At 39.2% G+C, this 23,493-nt stretch overlaps 1 protein-coding gene across 4 annotated transcripts in view; it reads left to right on the plus strand.

Annotated features, from left to right (window-relative positions):
- The first annotated feature begins 21,924 nt into the window (after window positions 1–21,924).
- Window positions 21,925–23,493, plus strand: part of LOC119503285 (protocadherin-9) — a 227,329-nt gene continuing 225,760 nt past the window's right edge. For all 4 annotated transcript variants that reach the window (XM_037794989.1, XM_037794991.1, XM_037794990.1 and 1 more), the window contains exon 1: window positions 21,925–23,348. The gene's annotated coding sequence lies outside the window, so the exon portion shown is untranslated. The remainder of the gene's footprint in view (window positions 23,349–23,493) is intronic.

The following is a 23,493-nucleotide window of genomic DNA, read 5'->3' on the forward strand; positions in this document are numbered from 1 at the left end:
TGATAAAAACACAAAAGACAAACATGCAAATTATGTCCCTGGACATCTTTTTTTCAATAAATGCAAATGGATTTATTTTTAGCGAACAGCCACTCGTATCCAACAATATTGTAATCATAATTAAGAACAAAGACAACATGTTTATTCGAACATGTTAGAACATCATGTTTACACGTGTGTTATGCTATTAATAGATCGCAACTGACTTTCATCACAAGTCTATCATTACCATCATATTGTTTTTAATCATTTACATTGTATAAGAAGACACAGTGATTATTTCTTTGCTCTTGAGAGCTAAAGAATCTTTAATTATTCCACCGGGAGAAACAGGAACTTGTCACATGCGGTTTCAAAACATATACCGTTTTGTCTGTATAATACAGAGACTAATGCACTGCTAACTGAAGAAATAGAAGTAAACTGAGAAACCACAAGCAAACACAAGAAAAAATAAATGGTATCTTAAGGTATTTCTTTACGGACACGTACATGGGCCTTTTTCCACAGAAGACATTTGGCAGCCCAGTCGGCAGGAAAAAATGCTGGCATTTTACGTTTATGCAAACCATGGATATGTTGAATGTGGACGTTTTTGCATTCAGTCAGAGAAAGTGACGTCGTACATCGAGCAACCGTTGGACCGTGGTTAAATTACGAGTATAACAAGCAACGCAGTCCACAAACGGCAGGGGGGAGTTGTGGTGGATGGGTCAAACAAGTACAGGACTTTCACCCAGGAGACCACCTATTGTGTCCCGTGTGAAACCAAAAGTAAACGTTAACTTTGCGCTTTTTACGTAATGTTGTACAAGAAAGTCCTCTAAGGGCGGTTGTTGAGTTATTTACTGTAGTTATGTTATTGTGTTATGTTATGTTATTATTTTAACACACACTATGATCTTTTTTCTAACTTTAACCAAGTATTTTTGTTGCCTAAACCTAACCAATCGTTTCACAACGTTAACCATGTAGCTTTGTGTGTTTTAAAGCGTGATATGAGGCTGATATGAAACATATCTATGTAATGAAACGAAGACTTTAAATGTACAATGCCAACATCTTTTTCTGGTGACTGGGTTGCATATTAACATGTCACAGTAGGAAAAACAAAGGCTGAATTCCATTTAGCTGCTTCAGTTTCAGGGTCCTGGTATTGTGCATGCTGGATCACCGTCACACTGTCAGGACTTACTGGGACTGAGCCATTGTTAATGTAGCAACACTTTTTTTAGGTCAAGTGTTTATATTTATTCTTTCATTTGCACAGGGTAACAATCCAAAACTGTAAGTGGACCATCATGTTTACGCAAAATGTGTCTACACACTTTGCCTCAGTGTCTGTGGGGAACATTTTGTAACTGGTCCAAAGAATTGTATGTTGTGCGAGTATGCTAAGTGAATACTCACAAACGGCATAATGAAGGTTGTAAAAAGCTTAGATGATAAGATAATGTGAGCTTGACAAAAATGCTTCTTTTCACTATCCAATTTCAACTTGATCTAGACCAGTAGGCAACCTCCGGTTCTGAAAAGTGAAGTGTCTTAAACTTAAATTTTTTTCTAATAGCCAACTGGGGGCGGCGACTCTGGTTGCAACAAGAAGTCTGATTGTATGTCTATGAGAAAATGAGCCTACTTCTCACTTGATTTATTACCTCAGTAAACATTGTAAACATGAGTTTATGGTCTCAATCGCTAGTTTCAAGTCTTCTTCAATACAGCATGATGTTCATTTAGTAAATTATGTTCCCATTTAGAGTCAAATAGACCATAAAGCAGGGGATGCTTTAGGGCGTGGCTACCTTGTGATTGACAGGTTGCTACCACACCGTTGTCCGGTCTGGTAATCGTTCGTGTTTTCAGTTCATGAAAGTTATTGTTATTATAATCCAAGATGGCAACGGTCAAAATGATGAACTCGAGGCTTCAAAACTATAGTCTAGTGATGTCACGATGACTCCGCCCACTTCTTACATACAGTCTATGGAACGTTTGGCAGGAAATGACTAAACACTGGCAATATAAATACACAAATATGTATGTAACATATACAGTATGCAACACTGTATTTCTGTTTATCTCTCTTTTTCAAATCCCATAATTCCAAGGCGACAAACAAAGCTTTGTCACCATCGAGTTTCACCTTTGTTTTCCAGTGAACATTTGAGGTGTTTTAATATTTTTCCCGTCACTAGCAGTGACAATGAATCTCAGAGTTGTACACTTCAGTAAATCCAACAGGGACTAAAACAATAATTTGTTTATTTAAAGAAGAAACAATCAATGCTTCTTTTTGTGTGAGTGGCTGGATTTATACTCATATTTTAAAAAGCCTTAAGAAGCGTCCTATAGGGTGTTTCAGATAAGTTGCATGCATTGAACACATATCAACCAAACCTAATATATTGATAAACCTCTCTACAGCAAGAGCAAATCCCTCGAGTCAGGCAAGATCTTCATTTATTTTGTCTATTAGATCGACATGGTTTGTATCATTTAATTTGGGGGGACCACTGTCTTATAAGAACAGTCAAATATTAATCTTGCTTTTTCCAGTTGAGTGCTGCGACACATGTGCCATGCACCTGCTCCCTTTTTTGAGGCTGAGTGATGATCGGAGCTGGGCGGAGCAGCGGCTGGAGGGGAGGGGCTTGTTAACAGCTCATGAATCATACAGCGAGCTGGAAACAAAGGGACAGGAAGCCAAACAGAGAACAAAGAGACTGCAAGTGCACAGTTGCAACAGAAAAAAGTTCTGATTTGATGCTGTGAGTGTGAACATCATGTGCTTTCACCTTGTACCACAATCTGCAAACTTTCAGGAGTGTTCTGCTGTTGAACAAGTATTTAGTAAATGTGTGAAACCCATTTTGCAAACTTGTGAAAATATTTGAGAACAAACACATTAAAAGGAAGGATGAACAGTTGCTAATTATTTCGGTGAATAACTGAAAACACTGTCTTGCTGTCATTTTGGCAGCATCCTCCCACAGAATAAGGTTGGAAATTTTAATGTGTGTGTTTTAAGTAAAAAGGACTTTTGTTGTCTGCGTGACGACTGGAGGGCCGCCAAAACTGGGCCTGCCCACTCTTCACGTAGCCAGCCACAAGTGATGTGCACACTGTTCTTTTTGCCCATTTCCCCCAAACTTCGGTATAACTACTTTTATAGTTGCTGTGATTCCTGTGATCCACAAACAGAGTGTTAATTGTCTCTGCTCCAACTCTGCAGGCATGACTGCGTGCAGACAATAAACGTGGACACAGAGATGTTGGTCAGCCACAGCATGAGCTGCACATTAAAGGTTTCTAATGGTGAATTATCAGTAGCTTTCCTGTCCAATAGTCATTATGTGTGTGACATCAAATCCTTCCCTGGTGATTTGGAGTGAACAAATGTACGACTGAGAGAACAAAAATCTGTGGAAACAATCACAGGTGATTTTAAGTGATTGAACAAAATCACACGATCTAAATCAAGGGAGCAAACTAGTATTGCCACAATATATTGTAACCAGTGGTGGAATGTAACAAAGTACATATTCAAATACTGTATTTAAGTACAATTTTGAGGTACTTATACTTGAGTATTTCCATTTTATGCTACTTTATACTTCTACTTTACAACATTTTGGAGGCAAATATTGTACTTTTTACTCCACTACATTTATTTTGTAGCTTTAGTTACATGTGATTTTGCAGATTTAGATTATGATAGTCTATTTTATCATGGGTTATTCAAGAATATATAAAATAATTCAAATAAGCTCCACTTTTACCAGCTGCAACACTGAAATGATGTAAACATTAATGAATCAATAATTATGATCTGATCATATAGTAGACATAATTCTGAAATGGGCCATTCTTCACAATGAGTAATTGTAACTTTTGGTACTTTATAATATATTTTTGGTATATTTTGATGCTAATACTTTTTGTACTTTCACCAATATTTTGAATGCACGACTTTTGTTTGTAACATATTATTTTTTACACTGTGGTATTACTACCTTGACTAATAAAGATCTAAATACTTCTACTTAATACTAATACTAATACTTGTGGAATTATTCCTACTGAGATATTATTTACCATTATTGCACTTATATAATCTGTACAGTGACAGAGCTTGCAATTTAAGTCACAGGCATTTTAATATCCTTCAGCTGACGGGAGCATTTGCTGTTAAGCCCCAAGTGAAGCGCCTTGCACAGCACATGTGATATTACATCAGAGCAAAGCATCAGCCTCGGCACATCATGTTTGTTTATGCAGATGCACATTTGAGAAATTAACTTTCAATACAGTTTAAGCAGCAAAATGTACTTAAAGTACCAAAAGTAAAAGTGCTTATCATTTCAGAATACTGTATATTACAATATTGGATAAATTAGATAAATATAGTGGAGTAGAAAGTACAATATTTGCCTCTGAATTGTTCTGGAGTGGAAACAGAAAGTAGCAAAAAATAGACACAAAAAAAAACTCAGAGTTGTACTTGCAGTGCTTGAGTAAACATACTTAGTTACTCTCCACCACTGGTATTATGTGATGCAAATTAGAATTTTAATTAAAAAGAATCTTCCTGGGTAGGACCAAGTTTGCCTGGGCTGGTTGCCCAGGTAAGGCCTATGTATTGGAAACACTGATCTGGCATACACAAGCTGTTTGGGCAGTTTCCAAGGCACCTCGCAAACTCGCTCTTCACGCCTTCCCTCTGCTGCTGTGAAAGCTTCATCCAAAATGTTCTCCAAACACAACAAGAGAGAGTTGGGGCAGTGATGTTGGTCATGTAGAACGACTGATTGGGCCTTTGTTGGTCTTTCCACAAAAACTGCTTACCTATAGAGTAAATATGTTAACCCACTTCTGATGCTGTATTACTCTCTATCCGTATTCATGTAACATTAACAAGAAAAGCAGCATTCAAAGTCCCTGTAAGATTGTACTATAAATAATCAACCATGTCTTGTTAAAGTGTGTTTATATACTACTAATTTGCAACAGTAAGCATGTATTGAAAGATATTCTTATCAACATAATTAGTTTTCAATGAACATATCACAAAGTTGCAAAATGCTCATACTGAACATGTCTTTTTCCGACTTTGAGAACACACTGCAAGGTATGGAGTGTAAGCTTCAATGCAAGTCCATTAAATTTAAAATACAGTTCGTACACCACGTTTTATCACTGATCAATGGAGTGTGTATAAGAGAATCAGAATCAGCTTCAGACATCACCCTGATGAAGGTAAGATAGCTGAAAACATTGGTGAATAAAACATGGTGTACTGCAGAATAGTTGTACAAGATTCTGCAAATGATACACTGTGTATTTTATTTTGTTTTCCCTAATATTAGCTCTTAGAAACTAAAGCATGATTAATGTTTTCATGTTTATGTTTTGGCAACTCAAACCACTTGGTTAAGGTTAGGGAAAGATCACCACCCAGGCCACCTCCCTACAACTTACATTGTGTACAAGAACGTAGCTTTATATATACAGTAATAAAAACTTGATTATGATGATTATTTAATTCAAAACAGCATAAAGAAATATTCTTAAAAATCATACTTACAATTCCCCTCTTCACCCCATCCCCACAAATAAACCAAATCTCCCACTGTAAGGCTGGATATCACTGCAGCCTTAAACCTGCTGTGTACCAAGGAGATGAGAGGGGGGATGTTTGTCTGCTCAATATTGCAGCAGTCCAGTCAGCCACAACACGGATCTGTGTGCAAACACTTCTGTAATAAGAAATTTGTATCTAAGTATACCTCTGCCTTTTCCAACAACAGTATAATTTCATGGTGCGTCGTGTTTATTCTCTCAAGATGTTCGGCCCCCCTACGGAACAATTCAAATTTAATTTGTGGCAGAGAGATGCAGAACACCACAGACAGAGTCACAGAGTTAAGCCTTCCATACATGGGAAATCGCTGTGGGGGCACAGGGGTGTGATTTGTTGGAAAAGCAGTTTATTTATAAGGGGATTTGCGCTGATCTGCACATAAGCACAAACAATGGAGAGGCTATTATCCTATCACAAACCTTAGTACAATAATATGTTTTTAATTACAGTATTTGGGCCCCCAGTTGTATACACTAGTTAATGGAAATTCATAAGAACAACTTGGCTTTACAGTAGTGGAACATGTGTTGTATTTGATCATTTTCCACGCTTGCGTATTCCACAATGAGGCATTAACACAAGATTAAAGTTACAATATTAACAGTTCGAACCCAGTGGTTGGAGGCATTTACTAGTGTTTTCCCAGAAGTTGTATAAATGGGGTGAGTGATGTCCGCGATTTAAAGCTGTACATGGACCATGAACCCAGAAACAATGCAGTGACCCTAAGGCTTCTCATTGTAATTCTGATAATACTCTACTATGATCCATCATGCTGGGTTACAGTGGTGAGACCCTGTAATTCATTAGTGTGCAATGAAATTAACCAAGAGTGTATAAAAATGAGTATTCTTACAATTACATTTTTTCTCGCTTCATCTGACCGCCACTAATATACCCGAATCTAACACAGTTGATATATCTCTGCAGTGTGTTTGGGAGATGAGAGGGGGGATCTTGGGGATGTTTGGCTCCTCGGTATTGTCAGGGTTATCTCTCTGACCTCTTTATGTTGTATAGCCACTGTCATTAACATGTCCTGGGTGATTACATTGGGATTGGATAGTGTAAAACACATAAAAGCCACAAGGAAACGCTTCCAGGAGGCATTAAGACCTGATTACCTAGGCAAATTCTGAAAGTTCAATATGATGCAATCTTATACAGGAAGCGGCCTCAAAAATTACCACAGAAGCACTTGACCCACACACACAAACAAGGTATTATTTATCAAGGGATTTTTATAATGGTCTGAGTAAAAGGGCACATATCAGGAAAAACTCGCTTTCAGTGCTTGTGATCATACATTTGGCTATCTGGAGTTCCTACCAACCCACAAACTATGAAATGCTGCAGCTGCCCTTACAAAGTACGTACTGTTGCATGCACTATGCATACTATTGGGACATACTACTTCATCATAACTGCGCCTTGAACTTTGACCTGCTTGTTCATATATCTGCTGCACAGAGGATTGTGGGTCAGAATAGCCAGAAAAGCATGCTGGCTGGCATACTGCAAAATGTGACCGGATGTTGTAGAACATCCTGGTATCTCTGGCATACTGCATTTGACACACTATGTTTTGGGATATACTAAATCTTTTTTTCTGGCATACTAAATAGTGTGGTAGTATAGGTATTGGAACTTTTGCAGAGGTGCATCGTATTTTTCTCGCAAGCCAATCAGAGCAAACCAAGCTTTTTTGGGAGGGGGGCTTAAATAGAGAGGCCCTAAAAACATGAGAGAAGGTGAATACAGGAGAAAAATAGTGTTTTTTTAACATTAAAGCATGTAAACATGTTCAAGTAGAAACCCAAAATACAAGTATGAAATGAGCTAGATATGTCCCCTTTAAGGGGACACATCAACTTGTCAGATACACCAGTGTCCTATTTCTCGGTCAAGTCTCCAGAAAAGCAGTACTTTTATCACATTTGTTCACCAGATTGTAGAGGTGAAATCATAACTCCTTTTAATCAATTAGTCAATCTCTAAACAATGAATCTGCAACTATTCTAATATTTGATTATCGTTGAAAAAAAGGCAAACATTCTCTCTTTCAGCTTCCTAGATGTGAGGATTTGCTGCTTTTCTTTGTCATATGTCATCGTAGACTGAATATCTTTGGGTTTTGAAGTGACAAAACAAGGGATTTGAAGTAACCACCTTGGGTTCTGGGATATTATGATGGAATTTTTTCACAATTTTCTTTGATTTTAAAGAAAAAAACTATTGTGAAAATAATCAGCAGATTAATTGTTGAATACAAATTAATTGGTAGTTGCAGCCCTACCAAATTGGCACTTTCTTGTACTTTGCTTCTTCTTCCTGTATTACACGTCCGATGTCTACTACGAGTATCACATGCATTTAATATTCCACAGATGCTGCTTCTGAACTGATCTATGAGGAGAATACACTGGTGGAAGGCAGTGTCATGTGTCACGTTTACGCACATACGCTGAAACTCAACATTTCTACGCAATTAAATGAATCTACTGAACTCTCATCTGCCTTATTCAGAGGAAGAAGCCCAGTGCTCTCTGTACACTGTCACACTGCAATATGGGTTTTAAAGCTCCTGCCCCGGAATTAAAGCATCTCTGAAACAACATACATCATGAACCACTCCTTGAGAATATCTTCAGCTGTCATGTCTGCTTTCTGACCTCGAGTGGGAAATAGCTGAATATACTTTTGGTAAATGGGACTGACAAAAAATGTAAATTATATCCACCAATTACCCATTATTTCTACCAAAGACATTACAGCATTCATATCCCACATATACTTGAGCTTGAACTGTGATATAGAGCACAGGGCTTGGGGCATCACATTGTGCTATAGTATATAATAAGAGACTTTTTCAAGAAAAACATACCTTCCCAGCGCTACTCTGAGTTGAGGACGCATACATTATTTACAATAATTGACTTCCTGACGAGTCACAATGCAAGACAGCTGAACAAGCCACAGTAATCAGTTCCTTACCGAGGTGAGTGAATAGTTTTAACAGTTCTGTCAGGAACACTCGTGTCATTTTTTTGCGGATCATTTAGCCGTGACAACGTTGGCAGCGAAGACACAAACAGGAAGTGAGCCATATCGACGCTGCAACGCTCCGATCATGATCAGAATTGCTCAGTAGACAAGTCGACAGGTCCTCATTGTACCTGTTTGCAATGCACTCTGCTTGATGGGCTTCGGCGTGGCCCCTGCAATTGCTGCCTGCATCAATATCTCCTGTTTATTAGGCTACTCCTTCAAACAAAGTGAACGAAGTCAAGTGTTTCAAGGCTATAATAGAAGTTGTTTTCGAGGAGCAGCTGAAATGTGTTCCAGACTAGTTAGAAAAATGAGTCCTTGCCTAATGTGATGGCATTATTTATAAGGGACACGTGTTGGATGGTGCACGGCTTGGCAGAAGTAAGCACATGTCCTAACTTAGCGTCGTTACGTCCTTACAGTCTGCAGAAATCAGAGCAAACTGGGATAGCTACTGATTAAACCTACAGAACACAGTAATTACCAATACAATTATGCAAAGCGTCTTTAAAGGAGTGGGATGGAAACAAACGCCCTCCGAGACGCATTTATTCACACGGAGTGCTACACACTACAGCAGGGGAAAAGGGAAAAGTGCACACCCAACAACTCTTTCCTCCATCTCTGCTTCGCTTCATCACTTTTAATTGACAGTGTATATTTTTCTGGTATGAGATTTCATTATGGTGTTACTATTATAGCATTATTACATCGAATGCAACACTCATTTGTACTTGGCAAGGAACACTCCCCTTTATCTCTTCAGGCCAACTGAAATGGGAACATATTGATTCCCTCTGACACAGAGTGGCAGTATGACTGTATATCAGGCATACACTGTATGTCTTTACTGGCCTTGGATATTGTATAGCAGTGTTCTTGATTATGACACAACAGGGTAGAGCTTTCTGAAGTCATCTGATGGACGCACATCTTTAAACTAACTGCATAGAGCATGACAAGTGATCATATATAGTTTGGATACTTGATTGTATGAACCATGCAAAACAGCATGTCATGCACTATATTAAATGGTGCAGCTATGATGTCCAAAATGTTGAGCCGAATCCCCTCTGTCAACCTGATAAATACTTTTTTTTTATTTGCAAAAGTTGCTCCATACAGCTTGATTTTTACAGTAATGTGAAGTGGACATTTTGCATAAATAATTTTTGAGAAGTACGTTACGTCATTCCTCAGCTTTGCAAATTGAAATGAACAAACAAAAAAGGCAGAGAAAGGGGACAAGAAAGTGGTGCATATAACCATAACTGTTGTATATCAATTACGTATGGGTCAGTGGGAGGGGAGCGATAGATTTGTGGTTTGAAATCTTGCCAGATCCATTTAGTGATTGTCATACATCATGTGTGTTTATCCCAATTTCAAAGTAGTAAAATAATAATAATAGAGGTAATAACTTGTTCATGTTGTGGTGTTATGTCATGTCATTAATGTAAATGTAAGATATTAATCAAAAAATAGAACTATAAATAAGATGTAGGTGTGGGCACTGGATCAGTTCAACAACTTAGGCAATACAATTGTTTTGACTATATTCAGAATAAATCACAATCTAAATATACTGTATGGAATGTGTCTTTAAAATGTCAAAATTATACCATTAATCACGTGGAATTCAATCAGTGACACACTTGTGAAAGGAGCAGTTTATAGCAATGTGTTGAAAGTTGTAGTTGTAGTTTGCAGAGTTAACATTGGGAAGTGGAAATCATAGAGAACTATCATGAGTCATTCTAGCACTGACTGTTTAACCAAATTGAGCAAACAGGCAAGAAACATAGTGGAGGGCCCACACACCACTCTTGACATCAAGCAAAATACCAAAAAATAAACTTTGCAGTCATAAATAATGCAATATCCACCTACTGGTGGAAACCAGGATACTGTAAAATACAGTACGTGGAGGATATTGCTTATGGATTATAAATCCACCATAACAAACACACAGTGAAGCCAATGTGGAAGTGCCCTGAACTTGCATTATTTCTTATAGCCAGCAGGGGGCGACTCTTCTGGTTGCAAAGATAAGTCTGATTGTATAGAAGTCTATGAGAAAATGACCCTACTTCTCACTTGATTTATTACCTCAGTAAACAGTTTAAACATGAGTTTATGGTCTCAATCGCTAGTTTAAAATCTTCTTCAATACAGCATGATGTTCATTTAGTAAATTATGGTCCCATTTAGAGTCAAATAGACCACAAAGTTTGCTTTAGGGCGTGGCTACCTTGTGATTGACAGTTTTTTCTTACAACTTGAACCCTTTCACAGTGTGTTTTCAGTTCATGCAAGTTAGCTTTTTGGCCACCTAAAAATGTCTTGTTCAGTGTTCGGTTGTACTTAGCTTCACCCTCCCGTGTCACTTCTGGTTCCAAAAAAAACAAGATGGCAACGGCCAAAATGCTGAACTCGAGGCTTCAAAGCCGCTGATCACAAACTAATGGGTGACGTCACGGTGACTAGGTCCACTTCTTATATACAGTCTATGCTATTGAGTAGTTACATTACACTGTTTTAGTCTGACTCTCAGGCCAGGCGCCAGGATGAAGAGACTGGGGGGACAAATCTTTTAAAAAAAAATAAAGTTTCAGTGATTTAACCATGCAAGAACCTCAGAAAGGCAAAATAACAAAAACAGCATTAGGCTACTGTTTCAAAATCAAATATATTGATCAATCAGAGAGCTCCCATAAGAACACAGCACTATCAGAGCGTTAAATATATTTTGAATTTGTAAACGATGGCACCAGAAACAGTTTGCGGTGTGCCAGTAACAGCGGCTTTCAGCGCTTTCTCTTTCTTTCTCTTTCTCTCTCTTTCTCTTTCTCTCTGTTTTTACAACCACGAAAAGCAAGCCGGCTAAGAAACTGTGTTATTTCTATGAATCTCCTCTAACCTGTTTCAGGACCACGGACAGCGCTGCACCTACACACACCCTCTGCATACAACAAACAGCGCTGTCCGTGGTCCTGAAATAATGCTATTGATAAACAATGCATGTGATAGGTAGTCTAAATGTCAATGACAGTAAGAGTGTGTGATCGTGACCAATATTGTTTGGCTTGTTTAAAGTAAAGTTTTAAGAAAAAAACACGGATGTAATTCAGTCTTTTTTTCATTAAAATCTTATATTACACTCTCGCGGTCTACAAAGCTACAAAGTCCACTTCATGACCCATGCAGGGGGAAATGTTTCCAGCTCATGTTTTATGGTAACTGGTGCTAATTTGAGATTATTTGATATTTTATGATACTCTTGTTTCTTCAAGTTGTTCTCCTCTTTTCATTTGTCTTGACTTTTTCTCTTTGAAAACCAAAACTAATTATTCAGGTGTGTCTTGTTTTGTAGCGCTACAAAGTGTTAACTAGGAGGTTTATGGAAATATTGGACAGCCAGATGCTCCTCTGTTCTTGTTTTCTACTTGAATTGATTGAGCTATTTTATTTTTATCGTGGTTGTTTACGCTTACCTAGAAATAGACATAGCTCATAAAGAAATGCAGGTTGGAGAAACAGACTGGCAGAAAACCAGCATCCAACTGAAGGAGCAGGTCATGTAATTCTCTTCTTATGAGTTTATTATGGATGTTTTATGGGAGGAACACAATTCATTAGTCGACAGTTGTGGTTACATTTTGCTGATGTTGGTATGTGTAAACCATAGATCGTAATAAACAATGTGATCTTCAATTAGCGGGGAGAGGAAACTCATTAGGAAACAATTACAGTCACACATTCCTGTGAATCCCCACAGAGCCGTCTCACTGGTTGTCCCATGCTGCAGAGTGAAAACCTGGAAGGGAACAAAGTGAAATGCATCCTCACCGCACCTGCGATTCCTCCTCCAGACGTCTCCACCAGCTGCAGCCCCTTAAAGGCCGGAGGTAATAGTTAAATTTAAGTATTATGAATAAAATAGCAAATGTTTTTTCAGTGAAAGGTACCTTGTTTAGCTTGCTGTTGCCACCACCCAGACATGGATGAGAGGCATAAACTGGAAGGATGGATGGCTGGGATATTTAGTGCTCTTTTCTGAAAACAGAGAAGAGCCATGTTCAGACCTAATGGGGTCACTAGAACTGAAAATAGCATCCATGTTGCCTCTAACCTTCGAACGTTGTTTTCTATCTCCGCTGCATACTAAAGTTTGGCAGCACTTTGCTCACAAAAACATGTCTCTCATGAGCTTTTCATGCAGATTGTGGGTCCTTACACCTGACTAATACTTATGGCTGAACGAGACCTTAGAGATGATTCCTAATTCACCAACAACTCTCAGGGCAAAGGACCTACAGCGTACGAACATATGAAAAGAGCATGAATTGGCCTCTAGTGCCATTGAAGTGGTTGATCATGTGGCGTTGTTTGCTGTATATTCACCGGGCAAACATGGTAATTGGCAGTCCCTGCATCAGACCTCACGCTATACAAAGTGAATGACAACAACACATGACACTATTTTCCTCTTCTGAATCTGTGCTTTTGGAAACGTAGCCATGGGGAGAGTGACATTTTCTATTCAGCGTCTCATTTGCTAAACATAAATTGTATGTTGTCATCTGATAATACCTTATCACTTCGGACAGTGATTTGAATGCTAAAAGCTTGTGTTGCCTGTAAAATGAAGTGCGGACTCACCCTGGCATTTCCTAAAAAAAAAAACCCAGTAAATTACTGGTATGCATTAGCATACGACACAGAGAAAACAACCATGTCCTGCAGCTTCAAGTGAACTGTCAAGCAAGGTGATTTCATTTCTGATAATGTCGATTTTGTTTTTTGTTAGGTTTGTCATATATGATATTTAGGGCTGTCAAAGTTAACGAGATAATAACATGTTAACGCAAATGTGTTTTAACGCCACTAATTTCTTTAAGTCATTAACGCAACTTGCGATTTTTAGGTTGTAGTGGGCTCGGTTTTAAAGCTAGAGTGAAGATACTGGCATCATTTGAAACTAGAAACTAAGGAATCCATTGGTTCCAAACAATTTTACATTAGCTTGTCGTGAAGGAGGTTAAATAACGCTCAAAACTTGTGCTAAATTTTGGCAAGGAAAAACTAGCATTGCCATTTTCAAAGGGGTCCCTTGACCTCTGACCTCAAGATATGTGAATGAAAATGGGTTCTATAGGTACCCACGAGTCTCCCCTTTACAGACATGCCCACTTTATGATAATCACATGCAGATTGGGGCAAGTCATTGTTAAGTCAGCACGCTGACACACTGACAGCTGTTGTTGCCTGTTGGGCTGCAGTTTGCCATGTTATGATTTGAGCATATTTTTTATGCTGAATGCAGTACCTGTGAGGGTTTCTGGACAATATTTCTCATTGTTTTGTGTTGATAGTTGATTTCCAATAATAAATATATACATACATTTACATAAAGCAGCATATTTGCCCACTCCAATGTTGATAAGAGTATTAAATACTTGACAAATCTCCCTTTATGGTACATTTTGAACAAAAAAGTGTGATTAATTTGCAATTAATCGTATTAAATATTTTAATCAATTGACAGCCCTAATAATATTATAATTCATTTTGTAAAATATCCAATGTCTTATCTAACTCAAGGCTATATCATTTCTCGTACTACATAAGTAAAAGAATGCAATAGAATAGACTAGATGTTTCACTTTGTTGAAATAATGAACTGCCACTCATCATTTAGCGCCAACTCAGATATACATTATATATAAAACCCTGTTGTAATTATCACCTGAAGACTATTTACCTGTCAGAAAGGATGCAAATAACTTCCACAGGATGTGAATGCAGTATTGTGAGCGCATTGAGACTCGGGGTCAGAGACGTTGTTGAGCAGCCTCGTGCACTTAAGTTTAAAAGACGCTCTCTCATTCTCGTCTTCCCACCGGCATCCATACCCAACATCAGAATTACTCTTTGTAATTACAGGACACATCTATGCCACCTCATTCTGAGGGAGTGAGTCACTGCTGTAGACCAATGATTAAAACGGATAAGTGGGAGTATTTTACATAAAAGTGTAGCTGCAACAATGATTGCACACCTACAGGGTGATCTTAGTATTTTGACAGGGTAATTCAGCAGAGCCCCCTCTGCTTTGGATTTTGTTTTCTTTCTCTCTGTGTCTTTATTGGATGCGATGAAAGACATTTAAGTAGAAGAATCAGTTCATTCCACTATTTAAGTGTTACCCATACTCTTTACTTTAGCCTGTTGTCTGATTGTTTTTACTCATAAAAGGTTTATTAGCACAGATTCTCTAACAATGTCAATCCCCAACAATGATGATGTTTTAAAAAACAAAAATACAGTATATTACATGTTGCATAGCCAAATATAAAACCACAATTGAGATGAAGGATGCGCAGGATAATAGTGAAAACAATCTTCAAAGTGTAATATTTAAAAATGGTTATAAGATGAAATATGGTAAAAGTGCATTTTATATTGCTACTAAACCTCTGTTAAATACTGTATGTACTATGGCTGTGTATTGGCAAGAATCTGGCAATACGATATGTGTCATGATAAAGGGGTTACGATTCAATATATTGTGATACTGTAAGCAAGGAGATTTATTGAGATTTTTTTTTTTTAAATCTAATTTTAGGAAAACTGTCATAGTATAAAGAACACACCATCATATGCATAAAATCTGAGTAAAACAAGTTTACTTTTTTATGCAATCAGAACAGTGGGATCTGCATTTGCATTTATCACAGCCCCTGTAACATCCAACATCATAGCACTACGTCTGCCGCAAATCTTTTCATGTAAACTATTAATTAAAAATCAATGCAGTATCACAAAACATAATATCTCGATACTCAAGTGTATCAATATTTTTTTACACGACTACATGCTTTAATGCAACTCCAAACAGGAACACTTCACATCCGCTGCTTATAAGGACTCAAAACGAGCTTAAAACACTGAAATGAATAATGCATTCTGTCAGTTGTATTTGGTTGCTCTGTGGATTCTGATAGCGTTGAACAAGGATCTCAGACTGGAAGCCTGACTATATGAACAATATAATAGTATTTGACTAAATTTTCCGCAGGATTCTTTGACTTTCCTAATTTTGTACAGTGCAGCCCATTCACATTGATTTAATCCATTTTTTTGTGTGAAAAAAAGGTATATGATAAGAAAATTATGGAAGACTAGGAGGATTTGTAGACTTAAGAGGCTCTGGACTTTCCTTATATCTGAATGACTAATTAGCCATATCCTCTGAGTGAATGTGAAGCGGCTTGGCTAATGCATGACAAAAAACTGCCATGTAGATGTTTGACCTTTAGGACATTAGAGTCTCCGTATATAAGTTGCCATCTTCTCTCTTGTCACATGCTGTCTTCACTGCCAGAGTCATAGTTACCACTAGAAATAAATGAGTTAAATGTGTGTTACATTCGCTGGGTCATCCAGACATTTAGAAAAAGATATTGTCACTATAAGTCTTTAGTAGCACATCTAGCCCTGTATGGATTCATTATACATCTCATGCTTGACTGGAGAAATGTCACAGCCTGATAAAATATGTGTGATAACACACCTCTGAGGAAGTGGTATCTAATTGCTTGTCAGTTATTAAAATAGTTATCTTACGGGCAGTACAAAACAAACTCTTCAAAGCTGTGACTTGTGGGGGGTTGCATTTATAAATGTCAACCTCTGCACAAACTCAGAACAGAGACAGAAAGAGGAGGGAGATACTGTAAAAAGAAATATCAATTAACCCAATCTGAAGTACCAGAGACAAACATGTATTTAAAAGTTTGTGATGAGCGCTTATACAGATGACCTTTAAGTACATGTATTCGCTGTCAAAAATGTACAACTCACTCGGTTTGACAGGATATGAAAAAGTATTGGTGTTGGAGTGCATGTCAAGTATCTTATAACTTGCTATCTCTTCATTCATACTGCACAAGGTCAAATCAGCCTGTGCACTGAGCAGAAAAGGATCTTGCTCAACTTTCTTTCCCTGGTTCGCAGCAGTCTTTGACCAGGATCCATTTCAGATACCGGCAGGCGTCTGGCTTTCACATCAGTGAGAAAAGAAAATGGGAGGGAATGTTTGACCTTTTTCGGTGCATAGTCTGGAAAGGGATATGTGATTCAAATGTGTCAGGGAGGAGAAAAAAAAGGAGGAGAGACGGAATGCAAACGGAGAGAGCAAATTATAGTCGGACTCAGTGGGAAGGTATGAAGACAGAAGAAGCATTTCTTATAAGGGATATCTTGCACTTTTGGTATCTTGAAACTGTAATCCACCCCGGGATATCTTCTTTGATCAAACAACGTGTCAATCAATGTTGAAAGGATTATTATGAATGGCATTATACCTCTCAAATGCCAGCTGTCAGGTAGTAAAGGATGTGCTAGGTGCATGAAAATGTCTTTAAAATGGTTTTACAATAATTAGGAAAGCTCGGCAGCAACCATGGGCTGTCGACACGGTCGCCATATGGTGAGTCAAAACGTTACCTCGAGCAAGCATTTACATTTTAGCTAATAAGCCCACAGCTGTAAAGCTCTGTCCCTGAACATATCACAGTATCTTGTTACCGCAGTGTTAAGTGATATAGCATCAGTTCCTCACAGGATTTCAAAGTTTTGATTTCACTGAAATCCCTTTCAAAGAAAATGAAAAACATTTCCTCCCCAAAATTTTCACTCTGCTCCATGTATCTAAACTTTTAAGTTGGAGATGGCTGATTAGAAGCTCTGATTAGTATTCAGGATCCGCAGCATGCGTGATGCCAATTATCCGCTGGGTCATTACCACTCTTGAGAGAAGTCGCGCTGGCAAAAGGGTTTTAAGGGAGAAGGCCTAAATTTCCATCAGCAGTTGCAGTGGCTCTTTGGTGGTATTGACGAGGAACAAATGAAACCGACGCTCTTAGTGGGATGAAATAACGAGTGAGCTAAGCCATAGAAGTAGAAAATAGTTGCTTTCTATTTACACATTGCCAAAACTAGGGATGCACCGATACCAGATTGGATATCAGGCTGATACTGACTCAAATAGCTGGATCGGGTACTTTATACCTCTATACTACTACATTTCAGAGGGAAATATTGTTTCTCCACTACATTTATCTGAATATTAGGGATACACCGATGCCGATAGCGGATTGGATATCTGACCGATACCAACTCAAATATCAATGTATTTATATATTGTTATATATATTATATTATATTGTTTTATATATTTATATATATGTATATAATAAAGAGTCTTTCTGATAACATTTTACATGTCTAACTGGAAATATAGCTAAAGTAAGCAACCCTTTCTGTAGCAGAGCTTTGGTCTCAAGTTTAACAACCCAAAAGATTTTATTACAGTCCAGTTTTAAGTGCTAACACTTTGCTTAGCTGGCAGGTGGTAGTGGTTCACTATCACAAGCAGCAGGACTCATTTGATAATAGACCCACTGATGTTTTTCTCTGTGAGTCAGCTGATTACAGGAACTGAGGTGAGAAATAAAGAGTAAAAATAAGTATTCATTACACTTATTGTTTCTTTTAAGAGCACGTAGAGTATGTTTTTTCATTATTTTTTTGACATTACAATGGATTTGGATAATTAGAGTTCTTCCGACTGAATTGTTTTGCATTATATTGAACTTCCACCAGGGAAAGAGACAGCACTGCAATTCAAACAGCTCTCACACTATAACATGGCCTCTGCTTCATGAAGGTTTCTCACACAGAAGTATTGTACTTGCGAGGGCCATCACGGGGAATAACCCTGATGATGTTAAAGCATATTATTGCACATTGTGAGACGCAAACTTTTTGAAAATAGTTTGTGGAACTCGTTCTTCTCCTGTCCAAGATTTGTCATATTAAAAAACTCCATTAAAGCTGTAAACAATATTCTCAGTGAGGGGATGTTTTTTATTAAAACATTGTGTTGCAGTAACAACAATATTCTCTCTGTGATGTTCTGAAAAGGTGACATAATGTTGCATAAGCATACAAATAATGCATTTATGTAAAGTTCAAAACTTTCAAATTAGTGTTGGGTTAACTGTTTTACTTGGACAAAGTTCCTCTGAAGGCTCTTTCACGTTGGCTTCGGCTCATAGCCACGTTTGCTGCTTCTTGGCTGCGTATCAACACTGAAGTTGTGACACCAACTGTTTCAATTTTCCAAGCGCCAGCTCCTCAGACCTTGTTTAAGTTAGAAAATACATAAATTACCTGGTTGACCTTGTACTTTAATGGACACGGAAAATAAACATATTTGTTCCCTGCTTTATTCATGAAGCCAATTCAACGGCACGAACAAGTCAATAAGTCAGTGTGAGAATCAAGGTGAATCGTGTGATTGACTGCACCTGGTATACGGGGAATCATAAGCCCTTAGGTTTGGACCCTTCCTTTAGGCTCTCTTTTCGATAGGAGATTGTAGGAGGTGCACCAGAAGACTTGGAGCATATTTTAACATACTACATTATTCATCACTTGTCAGTAACTTGACTGGCAGAAACATTAGCTGCAGCCAGTTCAAAACAGACTAAATAAGGAGATAACAAACCTGGGAGACAGGGTCAATTTGGAATTAGGGACTGTGCAGTTGCTGCATATGCTGATTTTTGCCACTTCTGGTGTCTCAGTCAAGGTCATGTGACACATAACTGCAGTAGAAACCAATAATAATAAAGGTTTGTCAAGTTCAACTTATCATTAAAGGTGCTCTACTATATTCAGAGCATTAATATAGCAGCAAACAACTCTTTGCTATGTAAAGACATAGAGGAGTAATGTCTACCTGAGCAGAGAATGAAGTCACTCTCCATCTGTGTGTGTTGTAATGCGAGTTTCTCTGTACTTTGTTGACATAGCCGGGCCGTCCGCACATGCTTTTAGTGCATGTTCGTGCAAGAGTATGTGGTGTATTGGCAAGAATCTGGCGATACAATACGTATCATGATACAGGGGTTAAAATTAAATATATTGTGATTTATCGTGATACTATAAGTAAGGCAATATATTGCAATTTTTTAAAAATCAAATTTTGGGAAAACTGTCATAGTATAAAGAACACACCACCATATGCAAAAAATCTATGCAATCAGAACAGTGTGATCTGCGTTTATCACAGTCCCTGTAACATTAACATCATAGCACTACTTTGAGAGGGCGCATACACCGAGAGCGCTGTTAGCACCATTAGCTGGGAGCCGTCGCCATGTTGAGAGCCGTGTGGAGGCAATAGAAATGCTCCCAATTATGCATTTAGCATCTTTTAAGGTAACCTGACGCACCAGGTGGTTTCCTACACAGAACCATCTGAGAGGCTGTCATTAGAAACTGTTTGGAAAAGGGCAGGCACTTTCAAAAAATACTTGGCAGTGGACTGGATGAACTGTCAATCAAACTCTTTTCTCGGTAGAAGAGCGAAAACATCTTTTCAATCGAGAAAAGCCTTCAGTGCCATTCTTTGCTCTTCTTTCAATGAAGAAAGAAGAGGCTGTACACTTATATCAGAACTCTCCAGTTCTGATATAACATGCTATTGCAGCATTACCTCTTCAGGAGCCGTCATTGTTGTTTAGAACCAACAGTTGCCTCTCCATGTCGTCTCACCGGGTCTCAAACACTTAAGCCACGCCTGTAGCTGCCGTAGATCCTCACGGGACGCTGATTTGTCTGTTGTGCGGTGAGCCAGACACGCATTACTTGAAGCCTGAGAAGATGGATTTTCGTGTGAGATGTGATCCCGAGATTCTCGCGTGATCTTGTGACATGAAGAGAATCCAGCTACCGTGCAAGGTAACCTTTAAGGTGCCGTGAATACGATTTTACTGACCCGTGACACAAAATGACTCGATACGTCTGTGGGGGTTTGATAGATTTAATGATCAATACCAGTGTCTTAATAATGACTTCACAAGAAGTGGCCGATTTCTGGCTTTAAATGTGTAGCTATACTCTGTCCAATAATCCCAATCACTGCGCAATCGGCCCTGTGCTAACACAGACACACACAAACACCTTAGAGACCCGGCAATGTTGAAAATTCCTATTAAATCAAAACCCAATTCTTGTTTTGCAGCTACACACACACACACACACACACACACACGCTCCCAGTGAGAAAGTAAAAGCTGGCGATGAGTTCCTAATGACTCCTGCTGGCCAGCAGAGCAAGAAAGTGTTTCACCACTGTAGACAGTTATGTTGTCACTTTTCCCTCCGCATCACGGTGTCAGACTTTAAACCGAAGTGACAGATCACTCCTTTAGCTGCTCTCTCCCAGCAAAGGACACTGACGGCTGCATCCAGAGGCAGAAAGGTCAGGCCATCCGGTTGGTTGTGCTAATGGACTGCTGACCAAGCAGTAAGCCAGCCTCTCAGGAGACATCGGCAACCTAGTTCTCACCTCAACAGTGTGGGTTCCCATGTCCTTTGCATCATCACCATTTGCAAAACACCGGTGGTTTATTCTCACTTCTGCCGTCTCTCCATTCACACTATGCACTCTTGATGAATCACTTATTGTGTTTTTTATTCCGCTGTCGCGGTTGTCGAAGACACTAAAGTCTCGGTTCAGAGTCGTGTAGTTTCTGAAGCTCACAGTTCAGTTCAGGCATTTGTGTAAGAGCACCTCAAGATGGCAGTGTTCACCATGACAGGCGGCTCAGCCTTTGAGCTCAACAGCTTGTCTTCCTCAGCAGAAGCAGCAGCAGCACAGCCACAGAGCCGTGGATGGAATTGAGGGTTATCTGCTGCATTGAAATTAAGTAATGATTGGACGGCAGTGTGCATTAAAGGGATGGCTAGATGTGTGTGTCTGACTCTGATTTCCACCGTTATTAAATCTTGCTGTTTTCTAGTCGCATTGTGCCACTTCTGACACGTCAGTCGGCTCAGTTGCACAGTTCAGCCTCCTCTTGTTGCTTTGAAACTTGTCAAGTAAGATCATCTGCGGTTACAGGGCAATTTTTAAAGTCACATCACAGCCTCCTTTAGATCGTCACAGCTCTGAGGCACGAGGCAAGTAAAGTTAAAAAGAAATGCAATTCAACCCATTACGCACAGAGCTCGCACCACATGCTGCTGCCGGTGGGACTTTGATGACTGGGAGAACTGTCAAGGTTATTTCTTACGGACAAAATGCTGATGACTGGCTGCAGGGTGCCTAGTGTGTCGGTGGACAGAGCGTAATACGCACATACCCCGTGCAAACATGGGGTAAAGACAATGGCGTCTCTGTCTGGAGTGCAATTATTAAGGGACTCTTACAACACAAGGCTTGTATTGTGTTTATTCTTGGCATTCATGGGGAAACCGGTGCAGTTCATCTTTTTTTCCTTTTTTTTTTTTTTTTAATAAATGTGCTTCAGTCTTGAAGTGGCTTTTTTTTTGTGTGTCCACCCCAATTAGTGCAGCCTATACCTGACGACAGCCTAACAGGTTGATGCAGCCCTTCAGAGCCAATGACTGCCCTTTATATAACATCAACAGTGTAAAAAGCTAGAGGACAATCACTCTTTTTTTTTTTTTTTTTTTTTACTACATTATCATCATCAGCACAGGCAGCTTCATCATCCTCGTCATCATCATCATCATCATCCCCTTCCAGTCTCTATTTTTTTTTTTTTTTTTTTTGGTTAAGCGTCTCTGCAGCCTGCAGCATCTTCACGGAGCATCTCTGCACGGACAACCCTCCGGTTCTGCGTACAAGTGACGTGACTCTGGACCAATCAGGTCGCTGCTCGGCTTGTCGACGCCACTGAAAGAGAGGGGCGGTGTCCAATGACGAGGGTCGGCTGGGTGGAGGAGGAGGAGGAGGAGGAGGAGGAGGAGAGCCGGTGTGGTGTATACTTCACCACCCCTCCTATGGGTTTACACAGAGTTAGTGCAAGATATTCTGCTCCGGGAGTGAGAGAGAGTGCACAGGATAAACGGGCACATACGCGCCTGCATGCTGCATCGGTGTCAAGCCTTCGTTTGCGTTTTCCAAGTGGTGGATCGACTCTGATTTCAGGTTTCTCTCTTTTTTTTTTTTTTTGGTTGCTTCGTGATCTCTTTTTAACCTTGCCCGGCTGATCATTGATGGAGCTCCGTGAACTTGAAACATGACGGGACATCACCAGCAGTGTCTCCTCTTACGCGTTCACCTTAACAGGTAGCCAGGAGGAAGAGGAGGAGGAGGAAGGAAGGAAGGAAGGAAGGAAGGAAGGGGGAAAAAAAAAAAAGACAACCAGCCGGTTTTCTCGGGACGTGAATGCGGGAGATGAGCACTGATTTTGGGGGACTAATGGAAGACTGATCACCTGGCTGTACTCTGCTGGAGAAGAGAGACGCTGATCACTGCAATCACTGCTGCAGGTCGCACAATTAGATCCTCCTGAAGTTAAATGGGGGAAACGGAACTGCGACATATGCATCCTCTTATTTATTTGTGCGACCAGCTGCTTTTACCCAAAACCTGCTCTTGAGTCTGATTACTCCTGCAGGGGCGACTAGATCTTTTTCTCTTTTTCCCTGGACCCCCAAAAAGCTTGATCCTGACTGAGGAAGGATATCTTTTCCCTGAATAAAGCCAACACTGGAGGAGAAGACTATGAGCTGACAGTTTTTTTTCTCTCCTGCGCTCTAACGGATTTGGGTATGTACTGATAAGACTATAGGTCTCAGTTGGCCATAAGAATTAAAAAAAATCTGTCTGGGCTCATTTTGTAGGCTTCATTCATGCGTATTCATTGGTTTTTAGGAGCCCACACACACACAGCTAAAGCTTTTTTTTGATTTTG

Source organism: Sebastes umbrosus, chromosome 2 (assembly GCF_015220745.1).
Source record: "Sebastes umbrosus isolate fSebUmb1 chromosome 2, fSebUmb1.pri, whole genome shotgun sequence".
NCBI lineage: Eukaryota > Metazoa > Chordata > Actinopteri > Perciformes > Sebastidae > Sebastes > Sebastes umbrosus.